Source organism: Varanus komodoensis, unplaced genomic scaffold (assembly GCF_004798865.1).
Source record: "Varanus komodoensis strain SLA01 unplaced genomic scaffold, ASM479886v1 scaffold1, whole genome shotgun sequence".
Classification (NCBI taxonomy): Eukaryota; Metazoa; Chordata; class Lepidosauria; order Squamata; family Varanidae; genus Varanus; species Varanus komodoensis.
The window spans coordinates 42,199,056-42,219,125 of record NW_025335268.1 but is presented as its reverse complement, the minus strand read 5'-3'; the positions used below and the strand labels follow the sequence as shown (position 1 = coordinate 42,219,125).

The 20,070-nt window shown below is 40.4% G+C and overlaps 1 protein-coding gene across 4 annotated transcripts in view; it reads left to right on the top strand.

Moving 5' to 3' along the window:
* AIG1 (androgen induced 1) overlaps positions 1 to 20,070 on the top strand; it is a 105,716-nt gene that overhangs the window by 14,423 nt on the left and 71,223 nt on the right. The window lies entirely within an intron of this gene.

The following is a 20,070-nucleotide window of genomic DNA, read 5'->3' as shown; positions in this document are numbered from 1 at the left end:
CTCTCTCTCTCACACACACACACACACACACACACACACACACACACACTTTTAGATACTCTTTTTAGATAGGACAGCCTTTCTCAAACTTTATATCTTGGAGGAACTCTTAAAATGCTTCTCCTGTCTCAGGGAACCTCTGCATAAAAATTATTATAAATCTAGATCCCAGATTTAAAGTAAATGAAGGTCAAAAATTGATCTATGTACAGCACGAATATTTGTTGATGAATTTGAATAGTACAGTTACTGAAAACCATAAAATAAAGCAATATGAACAAAAATATTGGTCCAGACAATGTTAATTTTGAAAGCAAAATAAATGAAATTGACTTCTTTACTGTGAAACTGTGCTAATTTTTTGCTGCACAAATACTTAATTCTGAGTTGAAGTTTGGGCATCTAGTTACCAAAGGGTAATTTTGAAGCATCTGCCAAAGTTTAAGAAACCCTCAGTCCAATCTGTGCCCATACACTCAGAAGTACCACATTTAATCTTAGTATATTGTTGTTATTTATTGTATCAATGTGACATAGTACCCTGCCACCCCTCCTTGAAAACTGCTTTGTAGATTAAGAGGGAAGGGCCCCTCTAGCCCAGCCTGACCTGCCTGTGGAAGGGTCTACCAGCCAGGAACAAAGGCAGCAGCCTGCTCTTCTTTGTCCCAGCACCATACCCCAGAGATAGACCACCTCTGCCCATTGGAATTTCACCAGTGGACCATCACTTCCTCCTGCTACACACCAACTAGGGTCTGTTTCTCACTCCTTCGTCACAGTGGCCAGCACCCATCTATAAATCGCGGGGGGGGGGTGTGATGAAAGGAGGGTGTGAAATAAGGACATTTATTGGCTGTTTAATGCTGGGCACACAGAATCACCACCACACCACTCCCCATGAGCCTGAGACAGATGCACTTCCCACCATGGTTCCTTCCCTTGTGGGCAGGGACTCTCCACTTCCTAGGCAACTGGGGTGAACAGAAGGGTTCTTAATTAATGTGTCTGTTTATTTTATAAACATACACACGCCTGAATCTGAAATCACAATATCTTGCAGAATGCCCATTGACCTTTCAGGGAACCCCAGTTGAGAAGCACTGCTATAGGGGGACATAACTTATGTATAAGGATGTGGTTAAGGCTTCATTGGTGTCCATGCTGATCCATTCCAATGGGTCAGATCCAGATTTGTGCTTAGTAGAGTGCCTTTTATGCTAGAAGGAACAGGACGGTGGATTTTGCTTTCCTGCTTGCATCATCCTGTGAAAAGCTGCTTGGGCGGTTTGGGAACCCTCTGGAATCACTTGGAAGATGGTGTTCAGGCCATCAAGAGGAAGAGGGATTTAGTGCAAATCAACACTCTTCCTCTAGACAGTGATGGTGAACCTTTTGGAGGCTGAGTGCCCAAACTACAACCCCAAACCCACTTATTTATCACAAAGTGCCAACACTGCAATAAAACCTGAATACTGAGGTTTTAGTTTAGAAAAAAACTCATGCATTATCATCTTTTGTCTTAAAAGAAAAACAACAACAACAGAGCTTTCAATGATATAAACAGCTTTTTATTGAAAGGTAAAAGTTTGCATTTGGCATGCTTTTGCACAATTAATGTGATCTTTGCTGACAATTTGTCAAACATTGGCTCATACTTCGTTTCAATTTTTCATAAGAAAACTCAAAGCTAAAATCGTGTGTTAAAACAAATGTATTAAAACTCACAGCTAGTCCAAGCAAATCTCTCTCTCTCTCTCTCTCTCTCTCTCTCTCTCCCTCTCTCTCTCTCTCTCTCTCTCTCTCTCTCTCTCTCCTTGGCAGTGCACTGACTGGCCATGCGCTGCTACTCCTTTCCAAGCATGCACGTGGCCCCATGTGCACTGTTATCCGATGCTCAGATGCTGGGGAGACTTGGTTCACATGCTGACAGAGAGGGCTCTGCATGCCCACTGCAGCACGCATGCCATATGTTTGCCACCATAACTCTAGAGGGAATACTGTGCTGGAAGGAGCCATTCCATCTGTGAAGAGGCAGGTCTGGATTCAGCCTCATGTGCACAATTGTGCCCTTGTAGAGTTGGATCATACCCACAGTTTTAACTTTCCTCTTGTGGACGATTAGTTAAAATGTTTGAGAAGATTGCTTAAATATTATGGCTGTACCCAGATGTGTCTGTCCAGCAGTAGAACAGACTTTGCTGGTGGAATAGTTCTCCCTTCCCACCAAATTACATTGGTGTGTTAGGTGACTCTCTGGAGGAAATTTGGAGGAACTGCAGTTTGGGGGAGCAAAGGAAGGGAAAATGTTCTATAGTGTTTTATGTCCTCTCATGCCATGGAATCCCATTAATTTCAGATATGTGAACATGAAAATTTAGGCAAAATCACCATTTTTCTCCAAAATAGCACTCTGGTTTAACCACACTAGCCGAAAGTCTGATATTTAGCATAGCACTATCAATGAAGGGCAGCAGCGGCTTTGTGTGTAGAAAAAGAAGAAAAGAAAACTGTATATTGCTTATCCTAGAATAATGAATCAGCCCAACCATCAGAATGATCCCTTTGCTGTCTTGGTTTTACACCTTTTTCTGTGCTGGAGGGAATCTCTATAAATTTGCCCTTGGATAAATTAGCAACCATATGAAGAAACATATTGGCCAATAATTATTTAATGCTTATTTGAATAATTAAAACAAATTAGAGGTTAATGTTTGAAAGTCTTGTTGACCCAGATTTACTAACTGTAACTATGGATGCTGCAATCAGAGATGTGCATGCATAGTCAACAACTTAATAGTATAAATGTTATGTTTCTGTATGTGTCTAGAGGTCAATGCTGACAGTGTAAATTAAACAGAAAGCTTGTTCCAAAGTCTGATGACAAGGCCGCAGCCTTCTGTAGCTAATAACAGCATGCAGATAGGCTGCCCTCATTGCACTCATGGAACACCCAGGTTTGCTGCTGTGCTGTTGCAAGATTTTGAACAGTGGCTTATTTGTGTGGAGTCTGGCCAAAAATAAATACTTGTCTCATAAATCTGTGTTATCAAGGACTGTGATTTTATATAGTTAGCCATTCTGTTAGGAATTAGGTTCCTAAATAGGTGTTCTTGGCTTGAATTCTGTTTCTAGATTACTATATAGTGTTCCAATGCTAAATTGAGAAGTGTATGCGCCATCCTGACCAGTTGCCTAAGGGCTGCCTCTCAACAGCACTGTTGAAGCTTACTGTGCCCAACACCTGACTTGCAGGTAATTGTAAATAAAATACATACATGTGAGCTGCCCGCTGCCGTTGTGAGTGCAACACGACCTGCAAATTCTGCCTGAAGTGATGACTTCATGGTTTGGTAGTCCCTATCCTACCACTTTTCTGTTCCTCTGTTCATATATCTCCTAATTCAAAAAAAGGCAGTGCTTTTTGAAAAAGTAACATGCATAGCCCAGATTTATAATCTCATTTTTGTTTATGTTGATCATCTCATCATCATTTGCATATTGATTCTGGATTAAACCCAGCAGGAAGAATGTGAAGCTCAAGCCTGTATAAGATGCAAAACTTGATAAGAAAAGTTTTGATAACAAAACTTAAATTTGCACTCTCCATGGCCAATGTATAGGGCAAGGGAAAATAAAGCAACAAATTAGTTAGATATGAATTCTTTCCTGTAACATAGTTGAAATGAAAATAAAAGTGGTGTAGAAGGGGAAATCTCTAATTCCATATTAAATTTTTATTCATCAGATCACCTGATTTTGGAAAGCAAAGAGCTTGTAGTTATTTTAATTACAGTATCTGCCAAGAGAGTTAAATGCTACCAAGACCTTAAAAAATGGGTGCATGCTTCAGAAAAAGGTTTTAAATATTTTCCTGATATTTCTCAATACAAGGGATTAATTTTCATAGAAACATCTAAGAAATGCTAGGATTTCTTTTATTTTAATCACCCAGGAAATAGAGCAATTCTAAGCATCAGATCTGCCTGCTGCTGATGGTTTGGATTGGGCAGAAGCTCCCTCCTGCAGCACAGAAGAGCTCTGCTGGTGTAAAGCTACTGCAAGTGTCAACCTCCATTTTAAGTGAAGGGAGGAGAGGACTTCCCTCCCTTCACTCAATCCAAATCTGCTCTAATCCTTGGAAGGATCCTAGGATTTAATCCCTACTGCAGCCTTGAGCTGCTGTAGTTAATCCAACACTACCACTACCTTGGGAATTTCAAAACAAAACAGCAACCACAGCTGACTCCAAGGAGGAAATGAAAGCTAACTATAAACTTAAATTTTAATTCAGAATGAAGGTAAGTACTACTTCCTTCTAGGTAATTAGGACCACTACCCATTTCATGGGACTATTGATTATATCCAAACATGAACCTTCTTTGATCACTAATGTAAGCTTTTTATAGTGGAAGTTCATACTTCTCTGAGTACCTGGCCACAGCCATTGAAATTAATAAAATTAATTGAAATTAATCCAGTGATACCTGACTAGATTGTTTTTTGAGCTTATTCACTTGTAGCACTTTTGTTAAAGTGACATGGCTGATACAACTAATTTTAATATTTAAACCAAGGATGCAGAATGCATTGTCCTCCAGATGTTGTTGGACTGTATCTCCCATTCTCTTTCACTGTTGGCTATGCTGGCTAGGGTTGATGGAAGTTACAGTCCAATAACATCTGGGGGGGCTACACACTCCCTACCTCTCTACTTTAAACATTTAGAAGATTAGTCATGATGGGCTTTCAGGGAGTCTTTAACATTGGCCTGGTAATAAACTGAAGTGCACAACACATCACTTGGAAAGCTCCAGTGGAGAGCACTGCAGCAATTCAGCAGTTATAGAGAAGGGCTCTTTCCTTTACAGACTGGCCTCTAAAATGGACTCTTCCCCATATTCTGTTAAGTTCACTTTGAGTGTTCTATCACTGTACTCCTGTTGTTGCTTCTCCATCATTGCTCCCTGATGAATCAGGGGGCAGAAGATGCACCTTCTTCTACTGGATAAAGCTCAGAAGCAACTGTGCTTGCTGCCCAATCATTTCTGTATTCCACAGTGTGCAAGACAGTCAAATATTTTGCCTGTAAATGTGACAGCAAACACTTGAATTGTTCTTAAGATAGTTCTAGTGATGCTTTGATTATTAATTGATCCACTGCAATCAAGCACTGCAGCATATTTTCTCCAAAGGTCTAAGTGTGTTATCAGTGTGATCCACTTAAGCCTTTCTGTAGCATTTTCTAGCCACTGGAAGAAAGATTAAAGTTTACTAGAAAGAACAAGCTATATTTAACAACTCACATATGTAATCATTTTGCATGTTAATGGATTTCAACCACTGCTCATGTAGCTATTTTTAAAAATCACTTTCCTTTTATTCCAGCACCAAATGCCAAACTATATGCTATGTTGGTTTTGTTTTTATTTATTTCTGCTTGATAATTTCATCTCTATACCACCCAATATCTGAGTGTTTAAAATTATAAATCACAAATACAAGATAATAAGCTCACAGTCTAAAATTTTTAAATTGCAACATTTATTTATATTCAGTTTGAAAAACTAGAGCAGCTACAGTGCAACAATAGAGCTGATAAAAACAACTGACATGAATTCCCAAAATGATGACAGTGTTGGCCTAAGGTTGGGCCTCTGTGAGGAGAGGATTCTGTAACTGGGGGGCCATCAGTGAGATGGCCCTAACCGTTGTTGCCACCTTACAAACCACATTCTTCCAGCTAGGTTTAATCCAGAATCAATATGCAAATGAAGATGATGAGATGATCAACATAAACAAAAATGAGATTATAAATCTGGGCTATGCATGTTACCTTTTCAAAAAGCACTGCCTTTTTTTGAATTAGGACAAATTCCTTTAAGGAGGGCAACCCCATACAAAACAGAATGAACATCTGTCTGGTTAGAAGCACATCCACTACCAGCAATTCAGTCTTGTCTGAATTGCACTTCCATTTGCTCCTGTCCAGTCCACTGTTGCAAGCAGGCATTAATCCAATTCATTAATCCAGTATATCCGTAGCCTCACCTGATGAAGATGAGAAGGTGAAATACAGCTGTTTGTCATCAGCATGCCATTGACAGCATGGTCCAAAATGCTGGATGTCCCCAGTCAGTTTTCTGTGTTAAATAGCATGGGGGCAACCCCCGCCCCAACAGAACCCCATTCTGGAGAATCCATCAGGCCAAGCAGTATCCCCCAAAAACCACTTTCTGGAGCTTACCATCCAACAAGGAGTGGAATCCCTGCAATGCAGTATCCCCCATTCTTGGCTCAAAACATTTGCACCAGAAGGACAGTATGATCTGGGAGTAGTGAAAGTGCTGAGAGAGACTGAGGAAAATCAACCAGGTCACATTCCCCTGAGTTTCTCTTACACACGTTGTCATGTTGGGTGACCAAGCTGTTTCTGTGCCAATCCTGACTGAAATGGTGGTCTGATTGCCAACATCATTTCAACATTTGGTTCATCTGGTCACTTCTGTTTTGTAGTATAGTTGGAGACCATCCATACCCAAAGCTGCTGTTGGGCTCTCAACAGCAGACAGCTTCCCTTTCTAGCAGGCTTTATCTAACTATTACTCTGATTGTATTTGAAATTAAACTAAATGATCTTGATGGTGCTTCCCTAGAAACATTCTTCTTTATACCTGTAGCAGAAGATAAGAGAAGCTCTTCTCCATCCCCATTGCTGAATGAAACATACCCAATAACCAAGCTCAGCCCCTGCAGCCATGACAGCAGATTAATCATCACAATTCACCCAAACACCAGATCACATTAAAAGTGTTTATTAACACAGTAGAAGAGGGAGAGTGGGACTGGGCTACAGAAAAGAAAGGGGAACGAGCGTGTGGGTAGCAGCAATAATACAAAGCATCAGGAACATCTAATGTCCCCATCCCAAGCACCTGGACTCATTGCACCATGAGAATAAAAAAAATAAAATAAAGCTAGCTATGAGTTACCTAACATAGCCCCCCTTGTTGTGAAGATTTCAGCAGCTGGTCACAGAGTAACACCTTTCACTAGGTCAGGATCCAGCAGGAGTCTCCAGAGTAATGCAATTATGCCAGCCAGCCAACCAATGCATGGGGTCTCATCCTTTTCAGCTGCCAGCAGTTCTCACCATTAACAGCCTTAGCCAGATGTCCCTGGGCCCATCTTCGGCAAAATGCCTAGAAGCGTGAATCACTCCCTTATCCCTGACATCTGGAATGACTCCTAAACCAAATAATTTCTAATTAGCCCTTCCCTGCCTCCCAAGGCCTTTGCTACAACGCCTTCTTCCTCTTCCTTCAGTTCTATTAAAATGTTGTGCCTTATCCTGATAGAAAAATCCTACCTACATGGAAGGAATGTGTATAGCACAGGGCTGCTGAACCTCAGGTTCAAGGGTGAGATTTGACCTGGCTGAGGTTCCATTCTGGCCTTCCAGTGTCCCCATGCTGGTCATACCCTTATACCGTGCCTTCACCCCTTTTCCCCCAAGCACCACTCAGTTGATGATTTCCTGCTTCTATGCAGTCCTTCCCCCCCCCCCCCCCCCATTCCAGAAGGCTGAAATATTTGTCCTAGTGCTTAGTTACTGGCAGCAAGAGCTTTAAGCTCAAATACTGGTATTTTGGGCCCCACCTCTCTTGCCTTTGGTTATGACCTTTTTATCTTTTGTTTTGCCCAGCACTGGAATGTGGTGCTTGAGAACTGTGTAATCCAATCCAGCCCTGTGGATAAAAGAGATTCTCTGCACCCCTGGCTTAGAGATTGGCACATCCTTGCACAAAAGAATAGGTTCATTTCCCTCTTGCTCAAAATGGGAGCCTGCATCCTTGTCATAGCAGGTGCTGCATTGTCACTCAGTTTCTAGGCTGTTTCTGTGGTAGTTGCAGCTTGTTTTCTATGCCCTTGCCCCTTCATTTCCAGGCCTGCTTGGCATGACCATAAGTGCCCTGCTGGATCAAACCAGTCAGACCAAGCCCTGATCATAGATGTCTATCGGAAGTCCCCAACCAGAATATGAGCACTCTCCAACGCATGTTCCCAAGCAACTGGAATTGAGAGGCAAAATGTCTCTGGTACTGGTGGTACATATACCCATCATGACCAGTAACATTAATAGCCTTATTTGTCTAATCTTCTGAAACCATTCAAGCTGGTGGTCACCACTCCATCTTTTCCTCTTTAGTATGTGAAAAGCATTGGTTCCATGACATGCAAACACATGAGATGAGAGTGGAAACGAAAGTAATGGACTCTGGATTCACAAAGAAGCTAACGTTTCCCACAAAAGGTGGGGGGATTACTTCTTTCAGCATCATTGGTAGAATGATTTCTTGTGCAAACAGGCAAGGGGGCCTTATGTATAAGATAAACCACTTTAATGGTTTTAATGAGAGATTCAGTGGTATTCAAATAAATGAGAATCCTCTGTCAGTAATATATTAACTGGAAGAGTTCACTGGGACAAATACTCAAGCTAGAATTGTCATAGCTAGTATAATCTGACTCCAAAGTGTACGAATTATTGTTCTGTTGACTTGTGTTGAGCACATTCTTATTCATGAAGTTTTCAGAAGCTCCCAAAAGAACTTTCCAAAAATTGATGTTGTCAGATACAAAAGTATGCAGCCTTAGTAGTGGAGATTTAATTGTCCTGTCATCATTAGAACAAACCCATTATTTGTTGATTTGTTATTTGAAACTGTTTGGCTTAACAAAGAACACAATAATGAAGGTTCTTTCCTTTCAAACAATCCAAAGCACCAGCAATAGGGCATGTATGAATTGGATGTGCCTTTTTGTTGTCTGAAAGTAAGTCAGGTAGTTGATGCACCCAGATGGAATCTGTGAAATATGCACAATAGTGGCAGCTGTGTGTGGGAAGAGTGACTTGAAGTGCACTGAAGAGGAGGTTTGTTGACTGTGTGTGTCTTCATGTAGTTACAAAGCGGAATACAGAGACAAATGGTGGTGAAGGGGTCGTGTTTCATGTCCTTATTTAAACACCTTGTTATATTCTGAATTTAGCTTAGATCTGCATTTGGCTTTTGTTAAGCAAACTGTAAATCTTTTTTTAAAAGACAATACCAGGAAATGCTACATTTAGAAAATACTAAAGATTTTTTCTTTTAGAAAGGGGTAATCCTTACTGAAATTTCAGTTGAGTTGTTTACTTTTACACTAAGTCATGTTTTCAGTGTAGAGCATTATCCATTTCCCCATTCTAATCCATGGATTCTTATACTACAGAACCTTCACTAGCTGTGAACAGACAAAATACTGAAGGAATCCAAAAATTCGAACTTTAATCAGAAATGCTTTCAGGCACAGATTATACAAAAATACTAGCAAGCAAAGCAGTGAGGAAGCAGTCTTTGAGATGGACTGCTGAGCTGCTGAGATTACAGAGCTGGACTTCCAACGCTAGTGCATTCATTCTGATGCTGATTCTGCAACTGGTAATTGCTGATTCAGATCTTGAATTCAGGTTGAATTTATAAGGTTATGGAACCCAGCCTGTGTCTAAACCTGGCAACCCAGGCAAATGTTTTCCTATAGATGCTTGGGGTGGTCACCTCAATGTGCTTTTCTTGCTATGAGTAACATAGAATCCTGTGTTTGGAATATTATTCAAAAGCAAATTATCTTCTGAAGAAGACATTAGGAGCCTTGCTTTGGGACAAGGTCAGCTGTAAACATTCTTTATATCGAAAAAGGTTATTCTTGTAAATTGAGCTGAACATTTAAGAAAGCCCAGAGCCCATTTCTATTATTTGAGTCTCTAGGGTTAAAGCTTGAGTAGTGGGCTAGGGTTTTGCTACTTGCTTTTGTCATTCACTTTATTCTGTAGTGAAAGGAGCAATGGTGGCTCTGCATAAGCCTAGAAAGAAAATCTTTGCTTTTCCAGAATGTTCAGATAACCTTAAAACAGTTTATACTTGACAGAAAAGGTTATCCATATTCATTAAATGTGGAGAAAGCCACATGCTATTAGTATCCTGCAGATACCAGTTTTCATGGGTTGTTTAAAATAATTTCCTTATATATTTCTTTAGGAACACAATGAAAAATAATACTTGTGCTTGTAGCTAACCTGCATCTGTTAAATAAATGTTTAAGTCACCTTTATAACATCTCATCCTTAGGACACAAATGAGCTATGTCAAGAAAAGCCCAAGCAAATTGTTACTTTACATTTCTTCAACTCTTGCTAATTAAATAAATATATCAAAGTTTTACTTCCTGAAGCTATATAAAGAATTGATCAAAGTCTTAAGATCTATCAAAAGCAAAATTTAAAAGTGCTTGTTTCTCTGTTGGACAAAAACAACCTCTTTGGAGAACATCAAAGAGAATATGTTGCTGGAAATGGTGTTTGAAATTATTACTGACTTAATTAGTGGTAGACAATCATAGAGGATGATAATTTTTAGAGGAATATTAGTGTTGATTCATCATAGCTGGAATTGCTTTGGGGAATTTCAAGAAATTTATTGTCCTCTCAGTTCTTCATAATAATAAGAGTTTGAAAATTTGGCTTTCTCAGTGTTTCTCTCAGCCTCCGAGACTGCTTTGATCCTAAGTCTCCAGACATCAAAGTGCCTCTGTTGCTTTGTTTGCAACTTAGTGGGGTTTCCTTATGTTTTATTTATTTTATTTTTTTGCTCAGGTAGTGAAAGTTCCATGGTTACATTGTTTTAGTAATATTGGGCGTGGATATCAGAAGCTGGTGATCCATCGTGGGGTGATTTAATGACAGAGAAGCACAGAGTAGCACTGAAATGGAAGCTGGAAGCTTCAGTGAGGAGCTTGGGAGTGAGCAAATGCCTGAGGAGAGAGTGATGACTGACTGAGGCATTCCAGCAAGGCCAGTGAAGTGAGGTGGAAAGTTGTCAACAGCCTCCAGTACTGAGTGGCAGTTGAGAGAGGGAGGCACACTATGCTCTCACTGGTGGGTGTTTGTGAGAAGCAGCTGAGGAAAGGAGCAACGGAGCATCAAGCCATGAAGGGCCAGTGCTGGTTCAGCAGATAGCATGATTCACTCCAGCTGCCTGAAGACAGGTGTTCTTTTCTAGTCACTATGCCCTCTGCGTAGTGGGGAGGGGGATGGAGAGCCTCTTTCAGTCAAGGGCCAAATTCACTTTTGGAGAACCTCTCAGGGGCTGTATTTCGATGCTAGGTGGGGCCAAAGACAAAGAGGACAACCCCAAATTCATATATACATATGTATAAGCTTAAAGCTCTTATTGTCAGTAACTAAGCCTTAGAAGGGGCATTTTAGTGTTTTAGAGCGGAGAGGAAAAAACATGCAAAAGCTGGAAAGCCACCAATTGATCAGCAGTTATGGAAAGGGAGTAGGGCCAGGAAAAGGTGGCATGGCCATCTGGAGAGCTTTTCAGGGTTGTATTGGAACCCTGGGTTTGGGGCTCAAGAGGGCCAGCTTGATCTGGCGTCTAGGTTCTCATCCTTGCTGTAGCAGATTGATCTCCAGTTGCCAAAATGGAAAAAAGCCTAGAAAATCTTTTTTGTTGCTACCATGCTTTTGATGATGATGAAATTTGGAAGAGAATTTGCAGTAAATGATAGTACAACTTACATTTTGGTGCAGTACAGAATTAGGCACACCTAATTCCTTTTATTTAAATGTAGTTTGGAACACCCATTTATATTTGTACTGCGGCAAATGGCAGCACTGAATAAAACAGGAAGACAAAGTGTGTATATGTATGTGTGGAAAGACTTTGGGTAGTATCCAAATTTGCTCACAGGCTGGTGGAACCAACTGCTAACACAACAGGAAGCTGGCACTCCCGAATGCAAGCCCAGAAATGCACATTTCTGGAATAGGGTAGCTCAGCAGCACTAGCAGATAGGAGCTCTGTTAACTTGTCCTGTTCTAGAAACAAGTATTTGTGGACAGCCAGTGTGGCGTAGTGGCTAAGAGCATGGGACGGGGACTCAGGTGATCCAGGTTTGGGTCCCCGCTCGGCCATGGAACGAACTTTGGGCCAGCCAGACTCTCAGCCCAACCTACCTCACAGGGTTGTTGTGGGATAAGATGGAGGAGGAGAATGATGTAAGCTGCCTTGAGCCCTTTGCAGGAAAAAGGCAGGATATTAAAAAAAAAAAAAAAAAAAGTATTTCTCCACATTTCCAGGGTTGCTTTAGGAAACGCTAACTTCCTATTGTGCTGGTGGTGGGCTCCATGGATACAACAGAGCTAGGGAAGGTGCAACATTAGTATTAGACACTGCCCCATAGTTTTTTTGTAGAAGAAGAAAAGTTTGTATTATTTGAGCTTTTCACCCAAACATAAAAAAAAATGACCATGCTAGGGGCCCATAACTCTTATTCAGAATCAAACTTAGTTTAAACAGCTTGGTCCTAAAATATGGATAAATAATTTGAAATGCAATGACTGCATCCCTTCATTTCCTGTTCTTACCTACAAAGTATGCTGTTCTTGAGAACTTTTACTAAAATGCCGTATAAATCTATATACTGATACTTTATGCTTTCTTAAATGTCAATGGACCACTTTTTAGTGGAATCAGGAGCACTTCAAAAGTCACTTATGAATATAACATGTTACCAGTAGTCCTGTGCCACAACATTCACCATATCTAAAAAATAATAAGCTTCTTCATTTTGGATTTGAGTGTGCAATGTTCTCTGAATGCTATAGAAGTTGCATTGTTTTTGTATGTGATTTCTGGATCATTTCTACATACTAGGGAAAATCTTCACTAAACTCATCTTACCTAAATCAAGCTTATTTTGTCATCTCTGAGTACGTAATTTATTCAGAAAATGTTAGGGGCTTTCCTCCCACTGGAAACCTGATTCTTGAGCCCAGTTTAGTACAGACAGCTGCAATGCATGTTTCTTCCCCCTACTTAACAAACTATCCTGAATGTTACCTACCCTGCTGCATGGCCATTCCCACTGTTCACTGATTCTTGGCATACTGCCCAGGATGTATCACTGATCCCATTTGTAATATTGTCTGTAATATTAATATTTAAGTCAAAATAATGGTGCAGTCTGCTGTGCTTAGTAGGAGCCAAACAAAAATGAGCTTTGGAAAAGAATATAAAAGATGTAATCTAATAAAAATGTATTCCATGTAAACACATATTTGCTGAATGGATGATATAGATTTAATGAAATTATCCTGCCTTGTAAACAGGATATGGAAAGCAATAAAGGCCGATTTTGTATGAACAGCTCAATAGAAGGGAGAGAGGAAGAGAAGACCCATTATTATAAAATGAATTTGACCAGAGCTTTGTAAAATAAAAAAGGTGCTGTCCACTTAAACAGGTGCTTATGAAGGTGACTCTTGTATGCCTGTTTCACAGAGGCAAAAGTCCACAATTGTAGTTGCCAGTGGTGACCATGAATTCAATTCAGATGAGCAACTGGAAAGTCTACATGGGTGTAGGGCGGGGCAGAGGATGTTCTTTCAAAATAATCTCAGACTACTGAGTCTTCTCAAAAACAGCATCTGTGTTAAGTTGAAGGAGAATTGGATCAAACACATGAATCCTGCATTTCCCTCCTTTCCTGCAAAATCACCTCACAGGGCAGTTGTACTACAGGCATTTTGTTTCCGTGGAGCAGAAAGCAAGAAAGCCAAGCCTGATTGGCTAACAAACGCTCCATTGAAAGCAGAATAAAAATGAAAGGGCCTTCCCCTATTTTTTGGACATTGGAATTCACGTGCCCGCATGTGTTCCTGTTTTCCACATTTTTGGCACACAATTTCTGTCCTTATTTAAAATGCTATGAAATTGTCCACTTGGCTGTTCTGTTCTTCTACATCAGGGGTCTCAAACTCAACTGACCTGGGGGCTGCTGGAAGTAGAGTCTGGGTGAGGCTGGGCCGCATCAAGTATTCCACCCCCGTGGTGGGGGTGGGCCGCTCATCCCACGTCACTCCCGGAGGCCGGCCCGGGTGCCGCCGGCGCTTTGAAGGCCGCAGGGCCCCTCCCCCATGCCCTGCCCGTCCCGGCAATTGGCCCGCGGGCCGCGAGTTTGAGACCCCTGTTCTACATTATATCCAAGAGAAGATTCCAGGCCATTAGTAGTAGTGTCTGTCTGTCTCTCTTACAGACAGACATGATGGATACAAATGGTATGGTCTGTGTGGAACAACTTTTGTTTAATTTTGTTTAATATTCTTTCCAAATAAAACCAAACCCTCAAATGTTAAGAGTTATGACATTGGCATGAAGGCTTGCAGATGGAGTCAGCAGAAATGGTCAGCTCTCTTTTATGAGCGGAAGTGCCTTCCACCAGTGGCAGGCTATGTTTGGATTCAATCTGTTATGAACAAATATAAAGGAATCATCCACAGCTGCATAACCAATGGTCTCTGGTGTCAAACAGGTGTCTTCATAAAGAATTTATCTCAAGCTAAATTTGTGTAAGCTTGGGAGCTTGAGAGGCACCCCTCATATTGTCAGAGTTCTAAGCATTTTTCTGATCCTGCTCAGAACCATTTTTAAAGCAAAAAGATCATTTTTAATGAAACATTTAAAAAATGTTTAAAATGCATCAAAAAGTCCTGTTTGCATAAATTAACTGTAGCTTCTTCCCCCACAAGTTCCCAAGAGACACACCTAGGGCAATGCCAAAGTCACCTAGCCAAGCATACTGGGTCAGGAGAGATTAAATCCTGCTGTGGTGTCAGATCATCCATCACATAGTTTTCCCAGGGTTCAGCTGCTGTCCTCCTCCTCAACCTGGGTAGGTCCTTGGGTCCTGTTGATCGAAGATAATGATAGAGAGGTCTTCTCAGCTATCTTGCTGTATCTACATGGCTTTGTACATTCTAGCAAAATAGCCAGTCCGGAAATGCTGGACCAGAATGGACTAGGCCCTCCTAGAAAAACAAATTGGTGGCCTAAAGCAAGTGTGAAGGATAAAAAGTCTGCAAAAGGAATAGAAGCCTTCAGCTGGCATAGATATGTAAATACTGAAATTCTTTGTGTCAGAACCATTTAGTTATTAATGATTTCTTGAACTAAATACTTTGGAGTCAGTAGAATCATCAGGCTGTTGCTCCTCAGATGCCCTTCTGTGCCTTACAAGCAGAGAGCTGGAAACATATCCACTCAGTAACTGATCTGATCTCAAAGAGAGTGGTCCAGTCAATCATACCTCCAGTAGATAACAAGGCAGTTGACATAACATTCACTTGATAGTGTCTTCAACCATGTTTTCTCAGACTCAGTATATGTCCACCTTGTGGCATACTGCCATGGGACTGAGAAATGAATACAAGTAGTACAGAGCTGGCAAGAAGAATCATAACCGATAATCTAAGGAAATAAATCATATTCTGATTGTTTCAAAGGGGAAAAACAGATTTGCAGATCTGGCAGACTTGCAAGGTGAAGGTTATGGGACCTGACAGGTTTTCAAGCAATTTGTTTTATACGCTGAAAGATCTAAATGCGTTTGCTACCATTTCCAGCTGCTGCCTGCTTGAGTTGATAGTATATCCTTCTACTCAAGGGAGAAATGTCTCTGGGTATCTGTGTTTTCTGCAGTACCTTATGATCTGGATCAGGGAGCTATGGATCAAGTAGATATGGATGAGAGACAGGGTTAATGGGCCTGAGTTTTGTGGTTGGTTTTTTGCTCAGGGTGGGAGCCTATGGTGGATAAAAATAGGATTCCCTGTTGGTGAGAACCCAAGTAACAGTTGGAATAAGGATGTGACTGTAGTAGAGGTGGTGGTCTTTTATGCTGTCTGGTTGGCTGGCAGGCTGGATATCCTGTGACCAGTGGCTGCTCATAACCACTAGTTCAAATTTTGTGGTTCTATTTAGGTTGATTGTGTATGACTGGGTGACAAATGGTGTACGTGTGTTCGGAATGGTTGAAGGTATGTTTGCACAGCAAATCAATATTGAATGTCAGGTAATTTCTAGTGCAGCAAGATGTGAAAGAACCCATGGAGGTGGTACTGCTGTCTCAATCATTTGGGACTGAAACAGAAATGGCAGGAAGAGTAGATTTGGATATCAGAATTGCATAGGTTACATATGTTTATATGATGTTTTCCTTCTACTGACTCCTTCGGCTCTCATATATTGAGTAGCTGCTCCACAGAGCCCTTATCTCTTACAATGTTGCTACGTAATGCCAGATTGGTCTGCAATAAGACTGCACTCACTCATGATTTAATTATAGATGAGAAGGTTGATCAGGCATCTGTTACTGAGACTTGGGTGGGTGAGCTGGATGGCGTTTACCTGACCCATCTTTGCCCACCTGGGTTCATGAAGCAGCATCAGCATAGACTGGAGGGCTAGAGATGATTCACCAATCTTCCATCACTGTCACCAGAAAACCACTTCCCTTTGAAGCAGGTTTTGAGAAGTTATACCTGGTTTTGGTTCACAGGGTCAGATTGGAGATGCTGCTGATGTACCACCTACTCTGCATCCCAGCAACCTCCCTGACCACACTGCCAGAGGTGACCTCCAGTGTGTTTTGGGGGAACACAAGGACAGTTGTCTGAGGTGACTTCATTTTTCATTCTAAGGCTGCTTCTGGAACCCCAGTTTAGGATTTAATGGCCTCCTTGGCATCCATGTGTCCATTGTCATTCTGAGCACATGAGGTTGCCCCGAAATGATAAGATGAATAGTCTGAAAATTGGGAGGGGGTTCAAGTAACCCAATTGTCTTCATTTGAACTCATAACATTACTTCCCTTCTGCAGAACTGGTGGGACCCTCCAGATGTCTGCCCTAGGAAAATGTAATTTCCAAATTATTCCGCAATTCAAAACATGTACACTATTTCACATTAAGGTACACAACTTCTCCTAGAGTGCACATTTTGTACAATTTTTGAGCAAAAAAAGTGTATAGTGAAAATTTGAGATGTGCAGACTCTGGAGTATATTCTGTAGATCAGAATAATATGTATTCTGGTCTGCATATTAGTCTGGACAGTGCAAATGTGGTTCACTTAAAAAAAGAGGCCAAACAAAATTCTCCAGCTTCCTTACAATGAATGCTTACTGTTGTTATACCATAACTCTGTTTTCTCTAGACCACAAAAAGGGACGCGATCTACACTAATCTGTTATAAAACATAAACTTGCTCATAAATGAGGATATTTCTTCACCACAATCCATGCATAAAATTCAAGCATATCATACAAACCTTTGGGCCAAGAGAATTTGGTTATTCCAAAAAGGTTATAGGACAAATAAGTTATTCAACTGACCACTTCATTCCCCAGTACCATGTAGGACTCAAGTATTAAGCTACTGAAATTGTAGAGGAAGTGTCTGGAAAAATGCTGGACATTTATAGTCTTCGTAATATGTTAATAAGGAGTAATGAAACATTCATTTGTTTAGCATGTTTCCACCAAACTGGGGGAACGTTAGGCTTATGTTTATCTTTCCACAGTCTACAAAGATGCGGGTCTTAATCAATTGTGCATAACTTGCCTATACACATTTGAGAACATAATTAGCCAAGTTTTCCTTAGCATTTAGCTTAACTAAATTGTGGGTTAAGTGACTGATATCATCACAGTTCCCTCTCTTTGTGACTTCATTAGAACAGAACTTCTGATGGAGCCTGGTTTGTTGTGAATTAGGAAATAATCAATATATTCCTGTAGAGAGTGGGTGGGTGTTTATATCTATATCATTTACACCCAGTCCCCCAGTTACAAACATCCAAGTTAAGAACAACCCCTACATACAGACAAGAAAACCCAGAAGACCCAGCTCAGCCTTGAACAGCAAGCAGGTGCTGGCAGGTGGCGAGGGGAGGGGGGAGGGAGGGGGGAAAGGGAAAGGAGGAGGGGAAAAGCAACCAGTGAAGCCAGAACTAGTTCCACAGTGCCAGCAGATCTATAGTAGGTTTTCATGAGCATGTGTTGTGAATCACATGGAGTTAGTGACAATTAGGACAATTTTAAAGGAGTCCCATCTCCATCATCATCCAGTTAATGTTAGGCTTCATGTTCATTCATGAAGTGTTAACCTTTAATAATAATTTTACTTTTTAAAAATCTGTCTAAACTTTTAAAAGAATGGTACTGTATACCTACACACATGCATACAGATTCTCTCACTTTCTCTTCAGTACTTGTTACTTTGTTATTACTGCATTATCATTATTAAAATACTGTATTGTGTTCAAGATGTTTTAGTGTATATGGAAGTGTTTGACTTACATATAAGATCAACTTAAAGATATTTTCAGGAATGGAATTTATTCTTTATTTTTATAGAAGGAAAACAAAGAAAAAGTAACATGAAAAAGAAACCAAGTCACCTTACACAAAATTGCATATAGGACTAAGTACAGGAAATTACACAATTATTATTACTTCTCTCAAGGAATGAAATTAGTTCTTAACCTGGGGACCAGGTGTATATCTATAATGATATATCTAGAGAGATTTTGGAATAATCTTCGTCCCTTATAGCTTGACAAAAACCTCAATACAATTTTTAAAGTTTATTAAGTCATATCTCCTGAAGTTGCCAGTAGCATTGTCCCCCAGTGGACATTCTAGAGTGTTTTGTCCAAGCAACATTGAACAGGATGTCATAAAGTTTTCCACCACTGCATTTGGAGTGTTCCATGCGCTTATAAATTTTATTCACTGTTGAAAGGTATTCCTGAGGCTGTATCTAAATTTTCTTATCCATGACACCATTTTTAGTATCACTTCCTGAGATATACATTTCTGATTAGAGTATTTAAACTCTCTTACAGGGTTTTATGAGGATTAAACCATATCCCTTTTAATTGTATGCAGATGAGTGATATACCTGTCAGAAGTACATTTAGGACTTTGCCTCATCATCTTAGCAGTCTTGGCCCTCCATTCCCAGTTGGGTGTAATATGGCTGACCATTTAATGTGATATTTAAATGCATACATTTTTGGTAATACAGTCACCCTCAAGTTAATATGTAAAGGACCTACCTTTTGCATTTTTCACATTCCCCCCATGGCCTCTATATTCCTGGTTACAGCATAGTGTTTTTTTTAGTTTCCTGCAACTTGCCTGTCTGTCTTCTAGAGGTAGAAAAGTTGCAGAAAAGGGAAGCCAGCTTATTCAAGGGGGTTAGAGCAATGCTCTGTGAGGAAAGATGGCAGCATTTGGGGTTTCTTCACTTATAACAAAGGCAAGTATGGCAAGACCTGATAGAAGTGTAATTAATATTAGGAAATGTTGGGAAATTAAAAGCAGATAAAAGGAAATTCATCAGTGCAATTTGCTATACCAGAATATAGTGATGGCCATAATTTGGGGTCGCGAAGAGTTGGGCATGACTTTGCAACTAAACAACAACAAAATTTGGATGGCTTCACAAGGAGATTAGACAAATTCATGGATGATAACGCTATCAATCACATATATTAGTCATATTGGCAATATATTACCTTGATTATCAGAGGCAAAGTGCCAGTTCTTGGGGAAATATGAGAGGAAGGGCACTATTGAACTCAGTTCCTGCTTTTGAGTTTCTGTGGACATCTCATCTCATTGGCTGCTGTAGTGCGGGATTTGATGTGATGCTTTCATTTCTCAAATCCACTACGTCACACATACAGATCTAAATTTAAACAGATAACACTAGAGAAAATCTGATTGAAAGATGTGTTTGTATGCAAGGATTAAGTTTACCCATTTAATTTGACAGCAAAATGCAGGATGGGGAGCTCCTAAAACAATGAGTCAGATCTTAGCAAATTCAGAGTTAGCCTATTCGTCTAGAATAGTTCCAGACAATTTCATTTACTAATTCTGGGTAAAATGGTTGAGCTGGTTCAGTAGGCAATCTGTCTTGTTCCATTGATGCAGGATGGCTGCCAACTTAATCCTGTTTAATTATTTTTCACCTAGCTATGAATACGGATAGTGTCTTACTGGTTTCTGGTTAAAAAGTGCCCTGTGAGGCAATTGGGAGTCTTAAATCAGAAACTTTTGCAGGTGTCTTACTGGAAAAGATGTTATAGAAACTTACTAGACAAAGAAGCTGCTAGTCAGCTC